General features: G+C 41.7%; 1 protein-coding gene across 1 annotated transcript in view; it reads left to right on the forward strand.

Annotated features, from left to right (window-relative positions):
• Positions 1 to 23,644, forward strand: part of TMEM117 (transmembrane protein 117) — a 567,603-nt gene extending 543,959 nt beyond the window's left edge. Inside the window, exon 9 of the transcript XR_014804026.1 lies at positions 23,517 to 23,644. The gene's annotated coding sequence lies outside the window, so the exon portion shown is untranslated. The remainder of the gene's footprint in view (positions 1 to 23,516) is intronic.

Here is a 23,644-nt window from a genome sequence, read left to right on the forward strand (position 1 = left end):
AGGATGGAAGGAAGGAAGGAATAAAGGGAGGAAGGAAGAGCCCAGAGACATCAGTGGTTTATTGGAGAGGGGATCTTGCGTATCGGAAGCCAAAGGGTCCTGGAGCAGCACCCACTATGGATGGCAGACAGCAGGCAGGACATGGCAGCAGTCCTCACTACCACAGGAAGGAGGAGGTTACCAATTATGGGGAAATTGATGTCAGGTTGGTTTGCTGGTTACCAAAGAAACCAGCAGAGGAGCAGACCCCTCCCTACTCCTTTGACAAACTATCACAGTGGAGAGAGTTCTGATCTAAAGGCATGCATGACCACTAGCTGGGCTGGGGGCAAATACATAGGCATCAGCATTTCCCAGTTTGGCCGTATGGTTTTTGTTGTTGTTTTGTTTTGTTTTGGGGTTTTTTTGTTTGTTTGTTTTGTCTTTTGTCTTTTTTTAGGGCTGCACCCACAGCATACGTAGGTTCCCAGGCTAGGGGTCTAATCAGAGCTACAGTTGCCTACGCCACAGCCACAGCAATGCCAGATCTGAGCTGCATCTGTGACCTGAACCACACCTCAGAGCAACACTGGATCCTTAACCCACTGAGCAAGGCCAGGGATCAAACCCACAACCTCATGGTTCCTAGTCAGATTCGTTTCGATGTGCCCTGATGGGGACTCCTTGTTTTTTGTTTTTTGCTTTTTTGGAGCTGTACCTGTGGCATCGTAGCATATGGAAGTTTCCAGGCAAAGGGTTCAATCGGAGTTACAGCTGCTGGCCTACACCACAGCCACTGAAACTCAGGATCAGAGACTTGTCTGTGACCCACACCATGGCTCACAGCAATGCTGGATCCTTAACCCACTGTGTGAGGCCAGGGATTGCACCCACATCCTCATGGATCCTAGTTGGGTTCATTAATCTCTGAGTCATGAAGGGAGCTCCTCGGCTGTATAGTTAAGAGGAAAGGGCAGTCATGTGAGTAGAGTGTAGGTGAGGCAGGGCTGGGAGAGGAGGGGATGGACAGAGAGCAAGAGACCAGTCATCCTGGGTGGCCTGATCATAGAAGAAGGAGGGAAGGAGGGAAGGGAAGGATGAAAGAAAAAAAAGGGAAGGGAGGGAGGGAGGAAAGAAGGAAGGAAGGAAAAAAAGGAAAGAAGGGAAGGAGGAAGGGGGGAAAAAAGAGAGGGAAGGAAAGGAGGGAGGGGGAAGGATGAACAAAAAGGAGGGAAGGGACAGAATAAATCAATCTAGCTGATAACACATTTCCTCTTAAAGAAAAAAAAGAAGAAACAGACTTAAGCTGAATTTAGTCAAACTGGTTCTTGTAAACACACACAATGCTATCCACGGATGGGCTCCTATTTGAAAGACTGAACTAAATAAAACATAAGAAAAATTCTATGAATTCCCTTACCATAAGTTTAGACTTTTTAAAAACAAGCAGAGAAAAAGCTAGTTTATTCACTGTGAAAATTAATTATAAAAATAAATAAGGCTGTAGGTGGAAAGAAGTTTGAGCCTCTTCATAATAAACTTTTCAAGATGTCCTCAGGCTCTGTAGCAATATCATTTACATATAAATAATTGACACCTAATTATAAATCATTTTGATCTGTTCAAAAGCAGGTCTCAAAGGGCTGCTGGTAAGCAATGCTTTGTTTGACTGTTTCCAATTATTGTATTAATTAAAATTTAATTGGACAACCAAGCCCAATTTCAATTACTTAATTAATTAATTAACATAATAGCAAACCAAGGGTAAAAACAGCGCAATTTTACAATTAAGACAGCCAATGTGAGATTAGCTTCCTCAAGAAACATGAATTGTGATGTCAATACAGTTGCATATACTGTAGCCCTTTAGCCCTTTAATTCTCAAATCTTTCGCACTTGTCATCCCCCACTTCTTATTTTCTTACTCTGTCCAGTCACAGCCTTGACGTTGTCTTTAGTTTCTATGTCCAAGCTCAAGGCAGGTTTGTTCAACCAGCTTATTCATAAATATTTGAACTTTACCAGGATGCATCATTTTGGTTGAATGATGCATCATTTTGGTTGAATTATTTATCATAGGGAGAGCGCGGGATGAGATATTGTGACTTCTTGGCCACAGCCCTGGTTTTAAGACGCAAGAAGAATGAATATGATGAGCTTGACTAATTTCCACAGCATTTTGCTGGTCTATTTAACGTTCTAATTCTCTTTCATACTTAGAAACTGTGCTTGGCCTAACAGTTGCTTTCTTTCTAAGAATTGCAGGAAACAGTCTAAGGACTATGTAACGTGAGTGAATTTGGAAAATTCCAGTTCTCGCTTGGCTTTTCACTAAAGCTTCTGATCTATGAAAAGGGCAGGAGTGGTGCTGTGACCTCTTATAGACAGCCACCTGCCCATCATCTGAGCAGAAGTCTTACTCTGATCGTTCTCTTTAGTCATCTTAAGAAAAGCGGTGAAGGAGGAGAAAAGGATTTTCACCCAGGGATTACTCCCTCAACACAAAGACATGGAAGTTGGGGCTCAGGGTGACTATGCAGGTAGCTGCCTCCCCTCCCCTCACCCCATCAGCGGACAGCTCTCCTCCCATCATGCAAACCCTTTGTTGCCCGCTCCCCTGGTCAATGCTCCGGGCACATGGTTATCCCTTGTTGCCATGAAGTGCTAATTGCAGGACCCACTCCAAATGTGTTTGGACAGTAGAATAAATAAAACATTCACGAATGAGTGTTGGAAAGTCTTGGAAAGTTCTCAGAGTAATAGCACATTAAGGGGTTCTGGGAATGCACTTTACAATGGGGGGACAGGAACCATGGCTCTCTGCTGCAATTTTGGCTTCCCATTCCCAGCACCCTTTATCATACCTGGCACACCTTGGGTTCTGATAAATGTTTGATGAATTAATAGATAAATAAGCTGAAAGTCACTACAGAGAGAAGACTTGTCCATGGAGTCTGAACTGCCAAGTATCACTGTTCTATTTCTTTTTGTCTGTTCACAAATCTGGTTGTTTCAGTAAGTGGATTCTATGTGGAAATGATTTAAGTCACCACAATGTTAATTCTTACTCACATTTTTGTCATAACCGAAATGAAAACAGATTCATAGGGAATTAAGACTGACTTGCATGGAAGTTTAAATGTATTCCATTTCATTCTGAGGTTGAGGAGGCCCTTGGCTGAACTCTAGAGGCATAGAGTTTGATATATAATTAACATTTCCTGGTAGCTTTCAAAATGTTACCCAGGAGTCAGGCAACAATCCAAGATTTCCCGCTATGGCTAATTTAAAATCTGCCAAAGCCAGTGGTCATTCTTTTAAAGACAGAAAAGAGCATTAAGTCAGTTCAACATTGGGGTTTTCAGGATTTCAACACCCAGTAATAACGGACGAGGTCATTTGGACCAGCTCTGAGGACTGTCACTGGCAGCAGCTAGGACAGATGGGGACAAGGTAAAAATCAGCTGCATAAAGGTTCAGAGATAACAGATAGGAATGCTAAGGCCAACATTAGCAAGAGAAAAAGACTCTTCCCTGATGGCTCCTTCTGCCCTGGGGACACTTGCTAATTCTGGCCAGACCACTGAAGACGAAATAAAATTTCCACAACCTTAAAGTGTTCACATTTGGAGTTTGGTACAATGGCTGCATCTTGGATCGGGACCCAGAAGGCTGTGCCTCAGGAGAACACGGGACGGGAACTACAAGAGCCTTTCTCCGACTACAGCCTGGTTTCAAACCGCCCATGTCACTCAGAAAATCTCCTTCTGAAATTGGAGTCAAAATGATCCCTGAATATTCATGGCCCGTAGAAGCAAATAAAAATTCTCCTGGAGGAGTATATTGTTTTAGATCCTGGATTATTTCTAGAAATACTCAAACCAAAGTCACACACAGAGTCAATGACATAACAAAACCCACGAGGAGATAAAGCAACGTGACCTGAGACCAGCAGGAAGGAAGAGACGCAGGAAAACCCTGAGGCTCCAGATGGCATTGTGGGAATTATCAGATATTTCAAAATCAGTCAAGGTAATTGAAAATGAATTTCATTTCAACAAAGAGTTGTTGAGTAGTGCTCTAGATAAATTCAGTGATATAAATACCAACAGGGCAGAGGTCCTACTTTCAGAGAATTGACAGTGTGGTCATAGGAATATGTACAGGCAGACCTCAGGGATGTTGCAGGTTCTGTTTCAGACCATAGCAATGAAGCAAACATCTAAATAAAGCCAGTCGCATGAATTTTTTCATTTCCCAGTGCATAGAAAACTTATGTTTACACCATACTGCAGTCTGTTAAGTGTGTGATAAAATTATGCCTTAAAATGTACATTCCTTAGTGAAAAAAATACGGCTGAAAAATCACTAATTATCATCTGACAATGCAGGGTTGCCCCAAACCTAAAATTTATGCCCAATGCAGTATCTGTGGAGTGGTGCAGTCAGGCAAATTACAATAAAAGGAGGGGTCGGTATGCATTTGTTTCCATGTATTTAGGAAGTGTTTTATGGAAGAAATGCTAGGCCCTAAAAATAAAATAGCAAAAAAAGAAAAAAGATTCCTCATTAAGCGCCCATGCACGTGTGGGAGAGAGGCATTGATCAAAGAATGTCGATAATAAGTACAAAACCCGCCAGTGTTTCTCTGAAAGAGAGGCAAATACTGCTGTACGGGTAAATGTTAGAAATAGGGAGAGTTGACTGAGGTGCCAGAGGTGGAGGAGTACCTGAGAAAGCAATGACGGGGCTGTAGGAGAAGGGTAGGTTGGGCTCATGTTATCTTCTCAAATGGTGAGTTTTGTACACGTCTGCTTGACTGAAAACTTTGAACAACTCTGCGTCCACTGTTAAGACAAGATCTTGTGACGGGCTTCTCAGAGGCACTGAATCTGATGATCCAGCCAATTTGCAGCTCAGCCTGGAAAAACAAATACAGCCCAGGCTGAATGAAAACTTCAGTTTAGCATCCAATTCAAAGCTAGGGAGTCCTCCAGCAGGGAAGGGGTAGGGGTCTGTTCATTTATTTTTCTCTAATTCTTCCTCTCATTCTGTTGATTTTTTTTTCTTTTTTCTTTTTTTGGTCTTTTTAGGCATGCACCCATGGCATACGGAAGTCCCAGGCTAGGGGTCAGATCGGAGGTGCAGCTGCCAGCTTACACCACAGTCACAGCCACAGAAAGCTGGACTGGAGATTTGTCTGCAACCTACACCACGGCTCACGGCAACACTGGATCCTTAACCCACTGAGCGAGGCCAGGCATCGAACCGAGTCCTCACGCATACTAGTCCCGTTCATTACCACTGTGCTGCAATGGGAACTCCTCATTCTGTTGATTTTATGTACTTTCTTTTTTTTTCTTTTTCAGCTGCGCCCATGGCCTATGGAAGTTCCCAGGCCAGGGATCAAATTTGAGCTGCAGTTTCCACCTACACCACAGCTGCCGCCACACCAGATCCCCAACCCGCTGTGCCACAGCAGAAATGCCTCAACCTGTTGCTTTTAGCTCTAGAATCTGGGCTGGTGAACAGCCACTGAGGGGGTTAAAAAAAGGGGTCAGAGTTACTTGTTCAGTGCCCTCTCCATAGCAGCATCCAAATGCCAGCTTTCCAGAGAGGCATTTCTGGGAGCTCTTCAGAAGGATCTCCACCCTATAACATTCAGGCAGTGGGTGAAGCATTCTCTGGGGAAATAGTTTTAGACCTTTCCAACTCCCCATCACCCCCCTCCTCCGACCCCCACCTGACAGCACTTGCCTCAGTAACGCAACACACCGGGTCTTATCCTTGGGTGATGGTCTATGAGGGACCCTTGGCCACAATGACACAGGGTAAGGAAACAGCCCTGACCTTCTCCTTGCTCCCAGTCTTGCTGCCTGAATGTGGAGCTCTGCCCAGCTTCTCATCTTCAGGATTCTCTGCTCAGGAAATGTATACAGCCTCAAGGTCTTTGTGTATTTCCCAAGAATTCTCTCCCCTCTGGCAGCCACACTCGGAAGAGCCTGAGTTTCTCTGTGGTTGAATAAGCATCCACAGGGGGGTAAAATATCCCCTCTTCTTTTTGCTGGCAACCTCAGCCTCTCTGGATGTCTCCCTCTCTCCTTTTCTCTCAGTTTGGGGAGATGAAGAAAGAACTGTAAGGTACTTTTCCTCTAAGCATAAGATTCACTGCCTCCATCAATCCCTTCTTCAACAAACGGAATTCTTAAATAAGCTGGAAGGAGGGGTGAGGAAAAAAGAAGAGAGCTTTAGACTCAATAAGATCTCATAAGGTGCTTGTTGCTCCTCTTACCAATTGTCCTCAATTTAGGGGCCTTAGGCAAATTTGGAGAGAAGAATTGTATTCAACATCCAGTGACTTCTGGTTTCCCAACTATGACTCAAAAAGACACTTATCTGATTCCCTGATATCTCCTCCCATCTTCCCCACACTTCTGTACTCAGGGCTACCTCCCAAACCTGATTTGTCCTTTCATGCCTCCCCCAAACTACTGCCGCCTCTGTGGAACATCTCCGTGGTTTCCCACTGGGTCAGCCAAATTCCTATGGATCTTTCCAGAGAAAAGCAAAGGTCTTCTGTGAAAACAGTCTCCTTTGGTATCCCATTGCTTCATACCTATCTATTGTGGCGGCATTAAATCAAAGAGTGATTATTGAATTCAACCAAATGCTACTGAGTATCTACCAACAGATTAGAATCTCTATTCTTCTGGAGTTTAGAATGTCATTTCTCATTTCCATTTCTACTCCACGAGGGCAGAGGCGTGTCTTATTTACCGAACAGTCTCAGGGACAAAGCAGAGTCCCTTTAAGAACTGAATGATAGGGATTTCCCATTGTGGTGCTGCAAAAATGAATCCAACTCGTCGTATCCACGAGAATGCGGGGTCGATCCCTGGCCTTGCTCAGTGGGTTGGAGATCCAGCATTGCCGTGAGCTGTGGTGTAGGTCGAAGGTGTATCTTGGATCCTCAGTTGCTGTGGCTGTGCCTTATTTAAATCATGGAGATGGAGCTTGGGTGAAATAGAAAAAAATAGCTTTATTGCTTTGCCAGGCAAAGGGGGCTGGTGCCCTCAAAACCGTGTCCCACCCTGGAGTCGGGGAGTGAGGAGTCTTATAGAGTTCAAGTAGCAGGGCATGATCCGCTTATGGACATTCTTCTGATTGGTCATTGGTGAGGTAATCAGGACCCAGCATCATCACTCTTCAGGTTGCAACCGGTATATGGGGTCCACGTGCTTGTGGGCGGCATAGAGTTAACTCCTTCCACCTGGTGAGGGTTCCAATATCTGCAAAACAGCTGAAAGGACATGGCTCAGAATATTATCTACAGTCCTTAAGGAAGAGCTAAAGGTCCTTGACTTTGTTGAATGGCTAAACTATTATTATTTTGGCTTGCTTGACTGTTTTCCTTTCTTTATGCATTTTCTCACTTCTCTAAGTTTATCCTTTGACTAAAGAAGTTTTTCTACATACAAACTGTACAGGTGGAGGACATGAGTGGGGGGGTCTATTCTGGGGGAAGGCCTCATAGGGTCCTGCTGGGTTACCAGGGTGGCCTGCTGATAAGCGGTATTTGAGATCATCAGGAAGTGGGAAGCACTTGGGGAAAACTTGGAGGGTTAGCAGATGGGCCCTGGGGGTGGGGTTAGGAATGAGTGGCTTTTGAGGGAACACAAAGGAAGCCCTTGTGGCTGCCATGCCATGAGCGGAGGGGAGAATTTTAAGAGATGGAAGTCAATAGTTTGGGAGGAAGGAGAGACGACAGGAGATAGTGAGTGGAATAATTAGAGCTTGATAACACTTGGTTCTTTTCTCTTGGGATTGCATGTGAAAAGGTATGGCCTTCCAAAGTGACCACTGTAAACTCAGTCAAGTCCCAAGTAGGCACTTCCTGGAGGAGCCAAGGAGATGTGCTGCTACCTCACACACCATTGCACGACTGTTAACCAAAGACACAGAGGGTCTGATGACACACCTAGCTCTTCCAGTGAACACAAGTATTTTCAACACTGTTGAATGTATAGACTGTGCTCCTAATGGTACATACTGGATCTTCACCTCCAAAGAAGGATGAATTATTGAAAAGCACTCAGCGTATTCTTTTTTCCCTGCAACCCATCCTTTCTCATAGCTTTTAATGCACAGGAGCCAGGAAACTTCGCCAAATGCTATGTATAGAAAATGTTCTCAACATCTTAAGAGTCAAGTCAGTAATAGGGGTGATTGAATATTAACGTAATTAGAAAGCGAGGTCCGAATTTAAATAAATCATTATAGGCACTGTCTCCACAGAAAGCCCTAAAGCTCCCACCCAGCTCCAAATTAATGCAAAGGGAAGAATGGCACCAAATTACACACCAAACTCTGGCTGTAATAATTACTCAGACTTCAGTCAATAACCTGGCCAATTTAAATTAGAGAGAAACCGTACTTTGCAAGTATCATTGGATTCACATTTACAAACAAGAATGAGTTCTCACCACTCTCTGGTGAGGCACGAACTGTTTTATTTTTCTCTCTTTGGAGGCAGAGAAATTTGCAAGAGTCGCTTTAGAGGGTTTTTTTTTTTTTTTTTTTTTATGATTGCACAACAATCTTGGATAAAGCAGAAAATTGAACTTGGTCTTAGGCTCTAGTTGAGAGGACAATCCTTATTTCCAACTTTTCAGAGGTTTGAAATCTAGCCATGGTGGGAAGACTGACAAATCTTATCTATATTGCCATTTTTCAAAAGCTTGCTGCAAATGTGGACGTGGAAAGGCTGTCCCCATCCCAACCCTCACTCGTATATAAATAGAATGTATTCTCCTTAGGATTTCATTTTAGATTCACTGGAAAAGACTTGAATTTCTCTTCTAAAGTTTCTATCTAACCAGGTAGAAAGAATCCCCATAGGGAATTAGAAAACATTTTGAAAAAAAAAAATGAAACTAAATACTGCGTCAGTCTAGGTGTCATTAAAATTAGCTTCTCGGAGTTCCCGTCGTGGCGCAGTGGTTAACGAACCCGACTAGGAACCATGAGGTTGCGGGTTCGGTCCCTGCCCTTGCTCAGTGGGTTAACGATCCAGCGTTGCCGTGAGCTGTGGTGTAGATCGCAGACGCGGCTCAGATCCCGCGTTGCTGTGGCTCTGGCGTAGGCAGGCGGCTACAGCTCAGATTGGACCCCTAGCCTGGGAACCTCCATAAGCCACGGGAGCGGCCCAAGAAATAGCAAAAAGACCAAAAAAAAAAAAAAAATTAGCTTCTCTTTTTCTTTTCATGTATTCTCTTGAGGAGGGAAAGCAAATGATTTAAAACTCTTCGTGACCATGGTTTCCTTCTACATAGAAGGCAGGATTCATCAGGTTGAATTAGAAAGATGGCACCACTGGGAATGATCTTAGAGTGTATCGAGTTTAACCCCTTCACTTTAAGAACCATTGCCCAAGGGTCTAAATAACTTGCCTTAGGTGACAGAGTAAAAAAGTTGCCCCTGATATTAAATACAATTCTGAGATCCTGATTCGAAGTCTTTTGCTCAAAAGGAAATATTTAAGCTCTTAGGGACTGAACTAAATTTGAAAACCCCCAATCCTGGCTTGCTACAGTGTCAGGGGCTCAATGAATTAGGACAATAATGCTTCCAAGAAATCATGTATGAAATGTGCTTGGCATGTAGGTACTCAATAAATGTTAGCTATTATTATCAAGTAATAGTTTTTGGCTGTCCACAAACATTAAACGGCTCTCATATGCCTCCGTGATTGTGATGCAAAGATACTCCAAAGCTCTGTGCCAGGACAAGAATGGTTGCTTAGCTATAAAGCCACATGGGGATTTAAGGACACAGAAAATATAAGGTTAATCATTCAGCCCCATCATCCTCTACTGACATTAAAATAAGAGCACCTGCCATCTCCAACATCCTTTGCCTGCTTATTTTCAGGCTATCTGAGATTCCGTTGCCAAGCGCGTTGCCAGGAGCTTCCCTTGGGACTTAGGCAATGCAACGTGGCTGACCATATGCCTGCTCCCTAAGAGCACTAAGTGGGACTCCTCCTAAGCCTTTGGTCTGAGTCTGAGCTGGAGGCAAGGTACCCCATGATTTCTGCAAACATTGATAATATTGCACCCAATTCTTCCATTCTTGCCCAATTATGTCACGTATGGGATCCCTGGCTGAAGGAGGGAAAAAGAAGAAAAAGGGGATCATTTCCAAGGCTGGGGATCCTTCCTTTCGGCTCCTTGCATTCTGGGTGGTGGTCCCTGTATTTTCATAGCACGTATCATGAATGTTGTTAAGTAATCATTGATTTAAAGTCTATTGGTGTGCAAGACTATAAGTTCCCTAAGAACAGGAACCGTGAGTGTTTGGTTTATTGCTTTTTCTCAATGCCTAGAATTGTCCCTGACATATTGCAGCCCCACCCCATCCTCCAGGAATTGCTGTTGAGTGACATGCATTTGGGATTCTCTCTGCTGATAACACATGGAGAGGCCTCAGGGCCTCTCTTTGCAGACAAGGAATGAAGGAGAAAAGTAGGTTGGTGGAGAAAATTGAAGGAATATTTATTGAGGATCCCTTTTGTTTTATACATTTTCATATGTTACTTCAGGAAAGCCTTACCTTGCAAAGAGTGGGCAAGAAAATACAGACCAGCTGCTCATCTGACTAACAGCTATGTGAATTCCACTTCAAGCGCATTAAATGTGTTTCCTGCTTACTTTTTCTACTGTTCATCTGGGAGCGATCACATTTGGAGACATTTTAGTGAAGCACTAATTAACCAATTAGCAACTGTCAACTTTTTTCTTTCTTTCTTTCTTTTTTTTTCCCCCTCTAAGCTCTCCAGAATTCATGCCTCCTTTGCTATGTTAAGTTTCTGTTTAGGAATTGGTTTACATATGTGGAAACCCTATCTTTATAGTTAAAATGGAAATGGAAAAATTCTTCCTATTTCCTCTTGCTCCCTGACTGCCTAGATTCCGACCATCTTGAAGTCCTTTGTCCTCTTGCATGTGATACTATTTGTTCCCCTTAAAAACCTCTCTACTGGAGTTCCCATTGTGGCTTAGCAGGTTAAGGACCCAACATGTTGTCCATGAGGATGCAGCTTCAGTGGGTTTGGTATTGGCCTTGCCACAAGCTGCGGCGTGGGTTGCAGATGCAGCTCAGCCCCAGTTTTGCTCACTGAGCAGAGCACACCTGTGAGGCTAGATAGACCCAGCTTCTGGGGACTCTGTCACTTATTAGGTCTACAACAAATAGAATGAAGTCATTAACCTCTATATTTGTTGCCTGATTTGCAAACTAGGATAATAATAGTGGTCATTAAATTAGATTAGTGCATACACTAAAGGTAACTCTTCTAAGTATGCACTCAACAAACATTCACTTGTTATATAGCAGGTATAATATTAAATGTTGGGTCTATAAACACTTATTTTCCCTCTAGACTTTTTTTTTTTTTAATTTTTTAGGTCCATACCCATGGCATATGGAAGTCCCCAGGCAAGGGATCCAGTTAGAGCTGCAGCTGCTGGCCTACACCTCAGCCACAGCAATGCAGGATCCAAGCCACATCTGCCACCCACACCACAGCTCAAGGCGAAGCTGGATCCTTAACCCACTGAGTGAGGCCAGGGATCAAACTCCACATCCTCACGTGGTTCTTAACCCACTTAGCCACAATGGGAACTCCCTTCCCTCTAGACTTTAAGGCCACTTAGGCATAGAATTATTTTGAGAATGAAGAACTCTCATTATTGAGACTATGTCCCATATGTGTATTTCCCATAGGAAGGGCTTCCAGCTCCCCTTTGACCAGGATGCAGACGAATCAGACTGTCATCATTTACCCAGTTAATCCAGGAGTGTAGAAAGGCTAATGAATTCATGAGGATAATGGGAAATTAAACCAGAATAGGTCTCTAAATAAACTGGGAAGTTGTCAACTATCTGAAATGGATTCTTTGGCTACCTAATATTTAAATATCCTCCTGATTATGGGGACCGTCCCTCATTGTGTAAAACTGCAGCTAAAAGGAAGGTGTCAGATACTACCTCCTCTCACTCTCCAGCAACAAGCATGTGACTTGGACAATCAGATGCGCCCCACCTGGATGTTGAATCTTGAAAAGAATTGGGTCAAAAACAAGGATAATTAATTAACTATATTTCCAAAAGAAAGGTTGTTTGTCTAATGATGACTCTTTGGAGTATCCAGTAGTGATGGTGGACACATAGAAGCTCTAATTGGATTGACCTATGACGTCTGGATACCAAGTCTTCTTGATTCTGGCCTAGAGTCAAGGAGATCCCCCCCACTACACATGCGCAGAAAAACTTCTAGGGATCAAAAAGGGAGGGCCATAACAAGTCCTATTAACCTCCCCAGAACCCTTTGCTCTGGAACCCATTTTGACCAAAAGATGTGCATGCATATTGGGAAGGGCCCCGGGTCCAGTCAGGTGTGAGAAATAAAATGACATAACTGGCCAAAGGAAAACAGATACCCAGAAGAACCGTCTTCTATAAGTGATGTATATCACCTCTCTGATGTGTTCCTCATTCAGGAGGATGCCTGCACCCAAATTCCTCTTTGGGGTGTGTATAGCTGCTTTGCTTCTGCTTAAATAAATAAATTACTTCTCTGTGTGCTCTGCCACATGTGGTACAGTGTCTCTAAATAATAAACTTTGTACCTGTTTTTTGTTTTTTGTTTTTGTTTTTGTCTTTTTGCCCTTTCTAGGGCTGCTCCCATGGCATATGGTGGTTCCTAGACTATGGGTCTAATCAGAGCTGTAGCCGCTGGCCTATGCCACAGCCACAGCAACGCAGGATCTGAGCCATGTCTGTGACCTACACCACAGCAATGCCAGATCCTTAACCCACTGAGTGAGAGAGTGAGACCAGGGATCGAACCCTCAACCTCATGGTTCCTAGTTGGATTCGTTAACCACTGAGCCATGACGGGAACTCCTGTATGTGTTCTTTAAGGTCTTTGCCTCCTTTAAACATTTCAACGAGGGCAAGAATCAGGGTAATTCTGCTTTTAGCTTCTGGCTGTCTAGTGGCTCAGACTCCCTGGTTTTCACACAGGCTGCCTTTAGTTCAATTCCTGAGAAAGGTATTAAGATCTTGTTTCAAGCCATCACTTACTGATGCCTCTCCAAGATCAGCTTGAATTACCTAAAGTTGATTTCTGTTGCTTGCAACCAAAAATTCTAACTGAAACGCTCTTTGTTCCCTTGACTGAACTAGTTCATGATATTCTGCTGTAATCTGAAGCTAAGGAGAATTGCCTTTTCTCTTGCCTCAAGAGTATCCATATACACCTGGAGGAGAAACATTTAACTGGATGCAGGAGAATGAATGAAGGAAGAAAGAAAAAGAAAAAAAAAAATGATAGACTAGGGATATTAGATGTTTCTTAAGAAGACCCAATCTTATTTCTTTTAGGGCTTGAGTCTAAAGCAGTAATTTTATTTTTATGTTAAATCTGATGACTTCAGGACATAAACATGAATCTGCTTAAAAACACACACTCACACACCAGGAAAGACCTCCAGGATATATTCTAATTACTGTTAATATATTTAGATGTTAAAGCACAAATGAATAAAGATGAAAGCATAAATATGTCAATTGATAGCCAGTATCAACCATGAGAAGGTACACAGATACTACATTTAATTTTTACAGCCTTCATCTTTGTTGTGTCCATTCTACTTTATGTAATGGAGAAATACAAGAGTATGAGTTTCATTTCCTCAAGGCAGAAGTTAACCCCTTATAAGAGTGGTGGGGTGAGTAAAGCCAGGGGCCCTTTAGACGGTCTTTTCAGTCAGCTGTTTTTGAAGCATTAGATCTTCAGGAATTTTCCTTAAGTATCCTTGAGAGAGAATGGTAAGTCCTATGAGCTGCCAGATTTAAGCAGCTGCTGTATGTTTCTAGCCAGTGGGTATAAATCTTAAGAGGTAGCATGATGTGCAGAGGACCAGAGCTGTGAGTCAAGATTCTCACCCCTGGTAAACCCCATAGCCACTCGAGGCCTCAGTTACTGCCCCAAGTTCTGCCAGATAAAGAGTGTTGCTCACTTTATCTTTAAAGCCTCCTGTAGCTTTAGTTTTGCTAGAGATCTTGTGCTACGTCAGCATTTGGGATTAAGAATAGGGATGAGGAGTTCCCTTCGTGGCTTAGTGCTAACGAATCCAACTAGTATCCATGAGAATGTGGGCTTGATTTCTGGCCTCTCCAGGTGGGTTAAGGATGTGGCGTAGCCGTGAGCTGTAGTGTGGGTTACAGATGCGGCTCAGATCCTGTGTTGCTGTGGCTGTGGTGTAGGCCGGCCGTTGTAGCTCCAATTCGACCCCTAGCCCAGGAACTTCCATATGCCACATGTGGAGCCCTCAAAAGGCGGAAAAAAAAAAAAAAAGAAGAAGAATAGGGCTGAGAACAGGAGTGAGGAAACAGAGGAAGACAAATGGGGACATTGGCAATAAGGAAAAGAGCTTTAGTATTCCACATGGTATGGTAAGGAAATACAGGAAGTATTGAAAGAAGAGAATGAAGCCCAGATGGAGAAGTTGAGAAATGCCTTCTTCAATTCTATTTCTCACCTACTTCCTGTCCTCACTGTCAGGACTCCCTTGCTGCACTGCTCTGTTGGAAGCATGGTTGGGACTGGAACTATATCACTTCAACCCTCCCCTACCTTAAGGAGTTTCCAGGGAAGCCAGCAGCTTCTCTGAGCCCAACTTGACCACCTGGGATTCAATGGAAGGAAGGACAGGTGGCCTACAGTGGTCTTTCACCTTCCATTGAAAAGCTGAATGAACTTGAGCAGGTTATTTAAGCTCTCTAAAGCCCTGGTTCCCTCATCTGTAGTAAGAGAATAATTACATGCTCCTGTAAAGTTATAAAAGTGAATAGTATTTTCTTTGCTTTTTTCTTTTTTTAATGTCTACACCTGCAGCATATGGAAGCTCTCAGGCTAGTGGTCGAATCAGAGCCACAGCCATGGTAACACTGGATCTGAGCTGCATCTGTGACCTACACTCCAACTAATGGCAATGCTGGATCCTTAACCCACTGAGCGAGGCCAGGGATTGAACCAACATCCTCACAGAGACAACATTGGGTCCTTAACCTGCTAAGCTGCAGTAGGAACTCCAACAGTTTTTTTTTTTTAAAAACTGCCTGGTGTTGTGAAATAAGAAATCAGTAATTGGTAACCAAAATCATTGTAATTATTGCTGTTACTGTAGTCATAATTGTCATATCTGTCCTGGGGAACCAGGCATACCTTGGGATGGCAACTCTCTAGAACTGATCTGTGCATATGAATCTGGGTGACATGGAGAGATTACCTGGGAAGGACTTCCAACTAATCTAGTCTTAGTGTTCACTGGGCTGGAGACACTTCCAGAAAGGAATGAATAGACTTCAAATTGTACCAGGGAGTGCATCCTAAAAAAATAATCTGAAACCAGTGCTTTAGTTCAGCTCCAAAGACAGGTGCATGCCACTATGTGGTGTCACATGGGCTCTCTCTCTTGAGGCAGACATCATGGAGATGAATAAATTCTGTGAAAATGTTCCGCAGGAGGATTAAATGAGATAGTGTGTGAAGGGCACTTGGGATTCTGGAAACAGAGCAACCTGAACACAGCCTCCTCTCCTCTTCCAAGCAACTCCAAGCTGTTGAGCTCCAGATTCAAGCAGCTGCTATATGTTAGGGTATATAGGAAGTGGGTATAAAGGAAGTCTTGTGTTCTGCTGTGATCCTGGGGGTGGGCGGAAAGCCTAAGGGGCTTCCTCTTCTATGGTCTGGGGAAGAAACTGGTTAGTTTTACTGAACCTGGGGGTTAGGATTTCAGCCTGTAAATACAGATAATATCTGTGTGTGAATCTCTAAGGAAAATTTAGTGCCAATCTTTCGTTGCTGGAAAAGTACAATGGGGAGTTCCCGTCGTGGCGCAGTGGTTAACGAATCCGACTAGGAACCATGAGGTTGAGGGTTTGGTCCCTGCCCTTGCTCAGTGGGTTAACGATCCGGCATTGCCCTGAGCTGTGGTGTAGGTTTCAGACGCGGCTCGGATCCCGCGTTGCTGTGGTTCTGGCGTAGGCCGGGGGCTACAGCTCCGATTCAACCCCTAGCCTGGGAACCTCCATATGCTGCGGAAGCGGCCCAAAGAAATAGCAAAAAGACAAAAAAAAAAAAAAAAAAGAAAAGTACAACGGAACTTCCAAATAAACAGGGAGCAAAAGATGGAATTAGCAAATTAAATAAAACAGAAATAATTTTTTAAAAAGGAAAAAAAGCAAATTGTGAGATAAAATAGTCAATACATTTGAAAGGAAAAAGTAAAATCAGATATATTAGTTATTATATATCAGTGAAAGATTTAAAGGCATAAATTGTCAGACTTTATGTATTACATTATATTACTTATGTAGTATATTAATTATTGTTTATAAGTAACCTACACAAAATAAAATAATAATGAAATCATTTTATGGAAAGGAGACAGAGTTTCACGCTACAGAGTGTCAGTAGGAAAGGACTAAGTGAATGGACAAGAAACAATATTTAATAGATGATAGAAAGAATTTTCCAAAATTTATTAAAGATATTGAGCCACTTATTCAAGAATTTTTGTAAAGCCCAATTACAGTAAACAGGAAACCACATAAAAGTACATCACAGTGAAGTTGCTTAAAAACAAAGCTAAGAGAACAGCATTTAGACATCCTGAGTCATGTTTGGGCTATGTTAATGCAGCAGAGAAATGATAAAAGCCCGAAGTCTATGGAGTGATATTTTTCACATTAAAAAAGGGTAACACAAAAAATAGGAGCAGGGTGGGGGAGTGGGGATGGAGTTTAAAAATCGTAAGTTGTAACATTACAACTAAATAAGGAAGTGGGGAAAAGCAATCATATTCATGATACTGTAATAAGTCAAGTTTTCTCACTGCATGCAAAAGGAAAAAGCAAGTATATGCTGCTTTCTAGAAACATACATTAGATAAGATTGAAAACAAAAGTGGGAAAACAGTCTATAATACAAACACTTAACAGCGGTGGGATCACCAGCAGACAATGTAAGACTGTTAAAATATGGGGTATTATTAGAGATGAAGAGAGACATTTCACAAAACATTAATTTACAGGAGTATATGAATTCAGTCATGTGGTGAGAATAGACCCCTGCCTCTCCTAACAGAGAACTTGGCCGGACCCCACTAACTAGGAGCTGCTGATGGAACCAAGATCAAGTATGGGGTATGGAACCTTATTGCTAGAGGTCTCTGACCCTCTCTGTCCCTGGTATGAGTTACTTTGACATCTAAGGGTTGGCTCAAAATTATTATTATATTTATATTGACTATATCTCAATAGAAAGAAACTTGGATGAAGAAACCCTGGGTGCTGAATTACATTTGATAGAAAGATTTTAGGTTGCAACCAGACCATCTGATTTCCGGTGAAGTCTATGGCCCAAGGTTAATGAAATGACACAAAAATATCTTCCTTGCCTTCAATTAACTTATACTCTGGGGAAGACTAACTTATAAAGGTCCCTAAAATATAGATGAATGAGACAAGAATAGTAGAAGCAAAAGAATACACGTCATTGGACGTTAAGTGTTACAAAGAATTACAAATAAAGGCAGAGCTACAGTATGAAAAAACCAATTAAAAGTCACCAATTCATATGCAGGATGATAGAAAGAAACCCAGGATTTTACATCCAGTGCCAGAACTGCCACAAGGTTAAAATGCAATAATATCATATTTCTATTAGTGTGGGCATCACACATCCTTGATCTCTGCATCTAGGAATAGTTTGAAATCTATTTCTTAAATTATGATTTAACAAGAGAAATATGTAGAAGATGAAACTGTTAAATTCCGGAAGGTCCTCAGAGACCCTCATTTCATGTAGGAAATGCCTTGCTTAAAGAAGGAGTCTGATTTCTACCTTCTCTCTTAAGCCGTCGGTAAGAGTGCATCTCTTTGGAAGAGATGCAAACACAGGGCTCCCACTGCCTTCAAAGGACTGCCATGCTGAAACAATTCAATAGGACAAAAAGAAAACAGTTCCGACAAGCTGCAGCTTCCCAGATAGCATCTTACCAGCCTTTCCATGTGAAAATTGCAGAGCAGAAATCTAAATAAAATATCGGAGCATTTGGAAAATGGCTGATAGAACCATCATTCTATTTAATTGCCACAGTGCCTGAGGTAAACTAGGACCAACTGACTGTGGCATTCTCCTTTTCCCATCTACCTGAATATGAACAAACTCCATGGCTCTCAGGTGAAGATGTAGCCTTAGACTCCCTGCAGAAGTGGCAGGCCAATTGAAATTCTTTGATAGCCAAAGTTATGTCCAGAATAAGACCAGGAAATAAAACTAAGTTATTTTTAGTGTAACTTTTTAGTTGTGCATATTTCTCCTTATCTGCTTGTCCAGGGAGAATAGAGATTTGGACTAGTCAAAAAATGTTGTTGCAGTTCCTAATGTGGTGCAGTGACTCAGGTGGCTGTGGAGGTGTGGGTTCAATTCCCAGCCCAGCACAGTGGGTTAAAGGATCCAGCGTTGCTGCAGCTGCATTTACAGCTATGGCTTAGGTTCAGCCCCTGGTCCAAGAACTTCCATATGCCAAGAGTGCAGCCATTAAAAAAAAAAGTTGTCAATGTTCATTGTATATCTGTGCGTCTGTAGAGAGGATGTGGGATTAAGCAATTGTTTAGTTACCCAAGCAGGGTATTTTAAAAACTATGGTTTCTGGTGTGTGCCTGTGTGTGCATGCTTTGACAAATACTGAGGACACACTCTATACTTGCCACTGAGGATACAGCAATGAATAAAATACAGTCCCTGACCTCAAGGGGCTTAAATTCTAGTTGGAAATAGACTTACATGTTTAAGTTATCACCCTGGTTGCCTTATGGAAAGTGGACACAAGTGGGACAAGAGCTGAAGTTGGGAGACCAAAAATGTTGGTTATTGCATTAATCTAAAATTGCAAGGGGCGGTGGGTAGCTTAAACCAGTGTTCTAATGAGTTGTGGCCACGCCACAGAAATGAGATGCACCTCTGTCCAAAACTGAGCTCAGATGTCAGACAAGATTAACCCCCTCACGTCCCACCAACACACCTTAAGAGGAGGCATAGAAAGGTTTATTACTTACATAACAAGGCATTGTGGAGAGTACCAGGCAAATCTCCCAAGATGGTCCAAAGTGGCTGAACAAGCAGGATACTGGCCTGGAGGTTTCAGGTGGTCAGGGAATAGGGCTGGACTGGGAGTTTCCACACATGGTTTGACTCTCCCACTGGTATCAAAGGAGGACGAGCGCCTGGGGCTTTTTCATCAGTTCTCCCAGAGGTGGGGCAGAAGGGGAAGAAGGAGGGGCAAACAGTTAAACATCCGCAAATGGAGTCAGAGTCTTTATTATATAATGGTAGAGATAGTAAGAGGTGATCAGATTCTGAAATTTATTAAAGACACAGGTATAATATTTATACTTGGAATGGAACATGGGGTATTTAAAGACCAAAAAAACCAAGACAGTTCTTTTTTTTTTTGTTCATAGTTCCCCCTCCCCCCACTTCTATATTGAAGGTTTTATTTAAATAAAAATATAATGTTCTTTTACTCCTTTCCAATTTCCCCAAGTATTTTTCCTGAAAACTAGGACAGTGCTCTGCAAGTAGGAATATTCAAAAAATACTTCTGGATTGAAAAGATTTATTGTAATGTATAATCAGGATATTATGTTGACTTAAAACCACATGCTATCTAATTTCTTAAATACCCTCTTATAAAAATAGGATTTTCTATTATTTTTTAAATCATAGATCTATTTAACAATCAGGGGTATAATGATTTTTTTACTTACAACTTTTATTTCAAAAGTGACCTTTGATTATCTTATTGCTAATTAAGGAGACAGTTATGTTATTAAAAAAAAAAGTGTCCAAAAATAGAAACCGAAAATTCTGGATTTCATTCCCATTTTTGTCATAAACTAAGAATATGTGTGGTCCTGTGTACATCAGTTCTCCTTTCTGAATCACAACAGGAAAATGAGGAAACAGGATTCAGTGATTCCCAGGATTCTTCGGCGATGCTGTGTAAGTGCTGACAGCAAGTTTTAAAATTTCAAGAACATTTGTATACATTTTCCATCACTTGTAATAAAATCCTTTACCTTTGTCTTGTCAAATATAAGTGAAATAGTTTCATAGAGAAACTGAGAGAAAATACATAGCCTCCAATTTAGGAAAATTTGTGAGAATTATTTTTAAGTTTTTAAAATGAAAACATATAAGGAGTTCCCGCTGTGGCTCAGCATGGTTACAAACCTGACTAGTATCCACCAGGATGTGGGTTTGATCCCTGTCCTTGCTCAATGGGTTGAGGATCCAGCGTTGCTATGAGCTGTGGTATAGGTCATAGACATGGCTTGGATCCTGTGTGTTGCTGTGGCTGTGGCTAGGCTGGCAGTTGTAGCTCTGATTCTACCCCTAGCCTGGGAACTTCCACATACCTTGGGTGCAACACTAAAAAGCAAAAATAAAATAAAATAAAAAATAAAAAAGTCTATATCTACTGTTGAAAATAAGTAAAACACTAAGTGGAATAGAGAATATTTAAATGAAAATTAACAGAAATAACTGTGTTCTGCATTCCTGATCTCTAGGGATTTAGAAAGAATAAAGTCAATAGAACCTATTTGTTATTAAAAGTTAACTTTAAAATACTCTATGTATCTACAGTCTTGTGTTTTATTGATAGTTTACTCTTTTGAAATTAAAGAGATTGTAAGAATTCAAACTATCTAAAATCACCTTGTCCCTGGATTATTAATATTAAATATAAAAGTATTAATATAATACTGTCAAAAGTATGACTATATGTTAGGTATCCCTTATTAGAAGAAAATTTTATATGTAATTAAAAAACAAAGTTTAAAAAGATGAAGGCTAAACGTAATATAAAACTACAAACTCACCGTTTTTTTTTTTTAACAAAGAACTACTTTCATCATTGATATAGTCTGATTTAGAAAAAAGTTCTGTCTCACAGACAGTACAGCTCAGTCCCACTGAAATTTACATGTCTTCAGTGGCTTTTGCCATATTCAGTGCTCTATTCCATGAGAAGGATCGCAACCTTCATTTTGCTCAATACCTGCCTTATTTAGTAATTTATTTTGAAATTAAGTTTCCAGTTCAAATCACATCATGTTTCATCCTGGTATACCTAGAACCTTGCACAGTGTGAGGTGCATGAGAGGATTCCAACAAATGTTTGCTATATAAAAACCAATGGGTTCTGTCCAAAGTTCAAACAGGGATTGGAAACTGAATCATAAAAACAAAATCTGGTCTTTTGCTCTGATGCAGGCTAAGTGATTCAGGTTTAGCGACTCAGAAAGACTAATTGAGTTGTACAAGAACAACTGCAATATTCACTAGAACAGAAGATATTTTTCCCTAAGACAGAAGACTGAAAAATTTATCAGCATACCTGAGGACAGAAGTGCACTCTGTTTCACGGAAATGGGAAAGAATCAAAGAGAGCTGGAAGCCAAGTTAGACAAGTGAAAATGTATCAGGCCTTTTTGAAGGCTAGAAGGGAGTTTATTATTAGGGAAATAGTTTCCATGTACTTTATATATTTCTCTTTTTAAATTTTATCTCTCTTCAGTAATTTTTAAAAGTCTAATATAGCTCAGCGGTGCTGAAGGTTATTAAGTTGTTTTCTTGTTTGTCTGTTTTTCCCTCCCCGGCGGATCACAGTTTTAAAGAGTGACTGTGGCAGTGGTGATGGAAGGGAGGGAACCCTAGCAGAAAGATGTAAATCATGGAGCGAGACAAAATATTGCTTGGAGATTGTTGTCCCCTCTATTCCAATCTTGGAACGTCCATGTTTGATGATAAGGATCAGCAAATGGGACTGATACAAATGAAGAAAATAAAATGTCCCTCAGCAGAGTTGACATCAATTTGTATAATCTGCTTCTCCTCCTAGGTTGTCCACTGGCAATCAGCAGCCATACCAACATTTCTTGGGACAATTTTGACCTTAGGCAGGAGGGCTATATGTACTAGCCCAGTGCTCTGGGGCTTAATTTTAAGCTACCTCGTCGTAACTTGACTCTAAAATATGGATGCCGATTTTGATAACTTTGATTTTGTTCTTATTAATAGGATGAAGTTTCCACCTCAACACCCACTTAATTGTAAGGGGCTTAGAAAACCAAAACCATGCTAAAGCTAGGCTTGGTATTCTGATGGAAGCTGGCAGAGTCATTTCTAGACATAACTCGAGGGTCTGGCTGTGACCAATACCAGCTCAGAGCAACACCTAAGATGTAATCTAGGGTCACAGAGTGGTCAGCCCAATGGACAAAGCCATGAGGTGAGAATCATAATATTCAGAGACTTAGGTTGGTCAGTAAAATTCCAGGCTATGGGAGTTCCCGTGGTGGTGCAGTGGCTAACGAATCCGACCAGGAAACATGAGGTTGCGGGTTCGATCCCTGCCCTTGCTCTGTGGGTTAGGATCTGGCGTTGCCGTGAGCTGTGGTGTAGGTTGCAGACGCGGCTCAGATCTCATGTTGCTGTGGCTCTGGCATAGGCCGGCAGCTACAGCTTCGATTGGACCCCTAGCCTGGGAACCTCCATATGCTGTGGAGAGCGGCCCTAGAAAAGGCAAAAAGAAAAAAAAAATTCCAGGCTATGTTGATCTATACTTGTTTTTGGATCCTGCATACTCAATTTTTTTCAGCCTTAATATGCCATACTTGGCCTGAGGTAAGACAAGGCTCTGAAATGTTTACCTTGATAAAAACTAGTAACTCCATTAAACAGTCCCATATTAATGCATTATTCAAAAAATCTTCACTAACTATTCATCAATTCATCAAATGCTTTACAAAATTATAATTGACTCTCAAGCACTTTTCTAGGTGTTATGATTGTAGCATTGAAAAAAAAAAAAAAACAAGCAAAAACATCTGCCCTTAAGAAATGTATACTCTTATGGCCTTTTTCCCTCATTCATCATGCTTTCGGCCCTTCCGGAAAGAGTCCATGGTAGCAGTCTAAGGCTGATCTCAGCCAAGAGGAAACAATGGTTAAAAGGCTTACTATTATCCTTGATTTTTTGAAGTGTGTGTTGGGAAGGGAGGTAGAGAGTAGGGTAATAGTGGGTAATCATACTTGTCCAAATATCAACCAGGGAAACTCAATGGCATCTGGATGCAATTAATGAATCTTCTCACAAATATTTCTATACAATGAGGAAAGAATAGGTTTCTAAAAGGAACAGGGATGGTACTGGTCTAGCACCCATGGCTGTATAATGTTAACATTGATGTCCCATCCTGTATGAGGCACAGTTGAGCTCAAGAAATAGAAACTGCTCTGGGTATTTTAAGGAGGAACGGACATCATGCAGGGACTTAGATGCTAACAAAAGAGTCAAAAGTTATATAACAAGGCACTTTCATATTTGGGCCTCCAGGAACATTCTAGAACAAGAGGTCATCATTGGAACTATGCCAGAAATGAAGAGAGACACCACTGCTGCCTTTGAAACTGCCACTCTTCAATACATAGAAGATTGGACAACAGATACTGAAACGTTACCTG

This window comes from Sus scrofa, chromosome 5 (assembly GCF_054392235.1).
Source record: "Sus scrofa isolate SSC_HxYL_T2T_F1_AM1 chromosome 5, Sscrofa_HxYL_maternal_Yorkshire_Landrace_v2.0, whole genome shotgun sequence".
In the NCBI taxonomy this organism is placed as follows: domain Eukaryota; kingdom Metazoa; phylum Chordata; class Mammalia; order Artiodactyla; family Suidae; genus Sus; species Sus scrofa.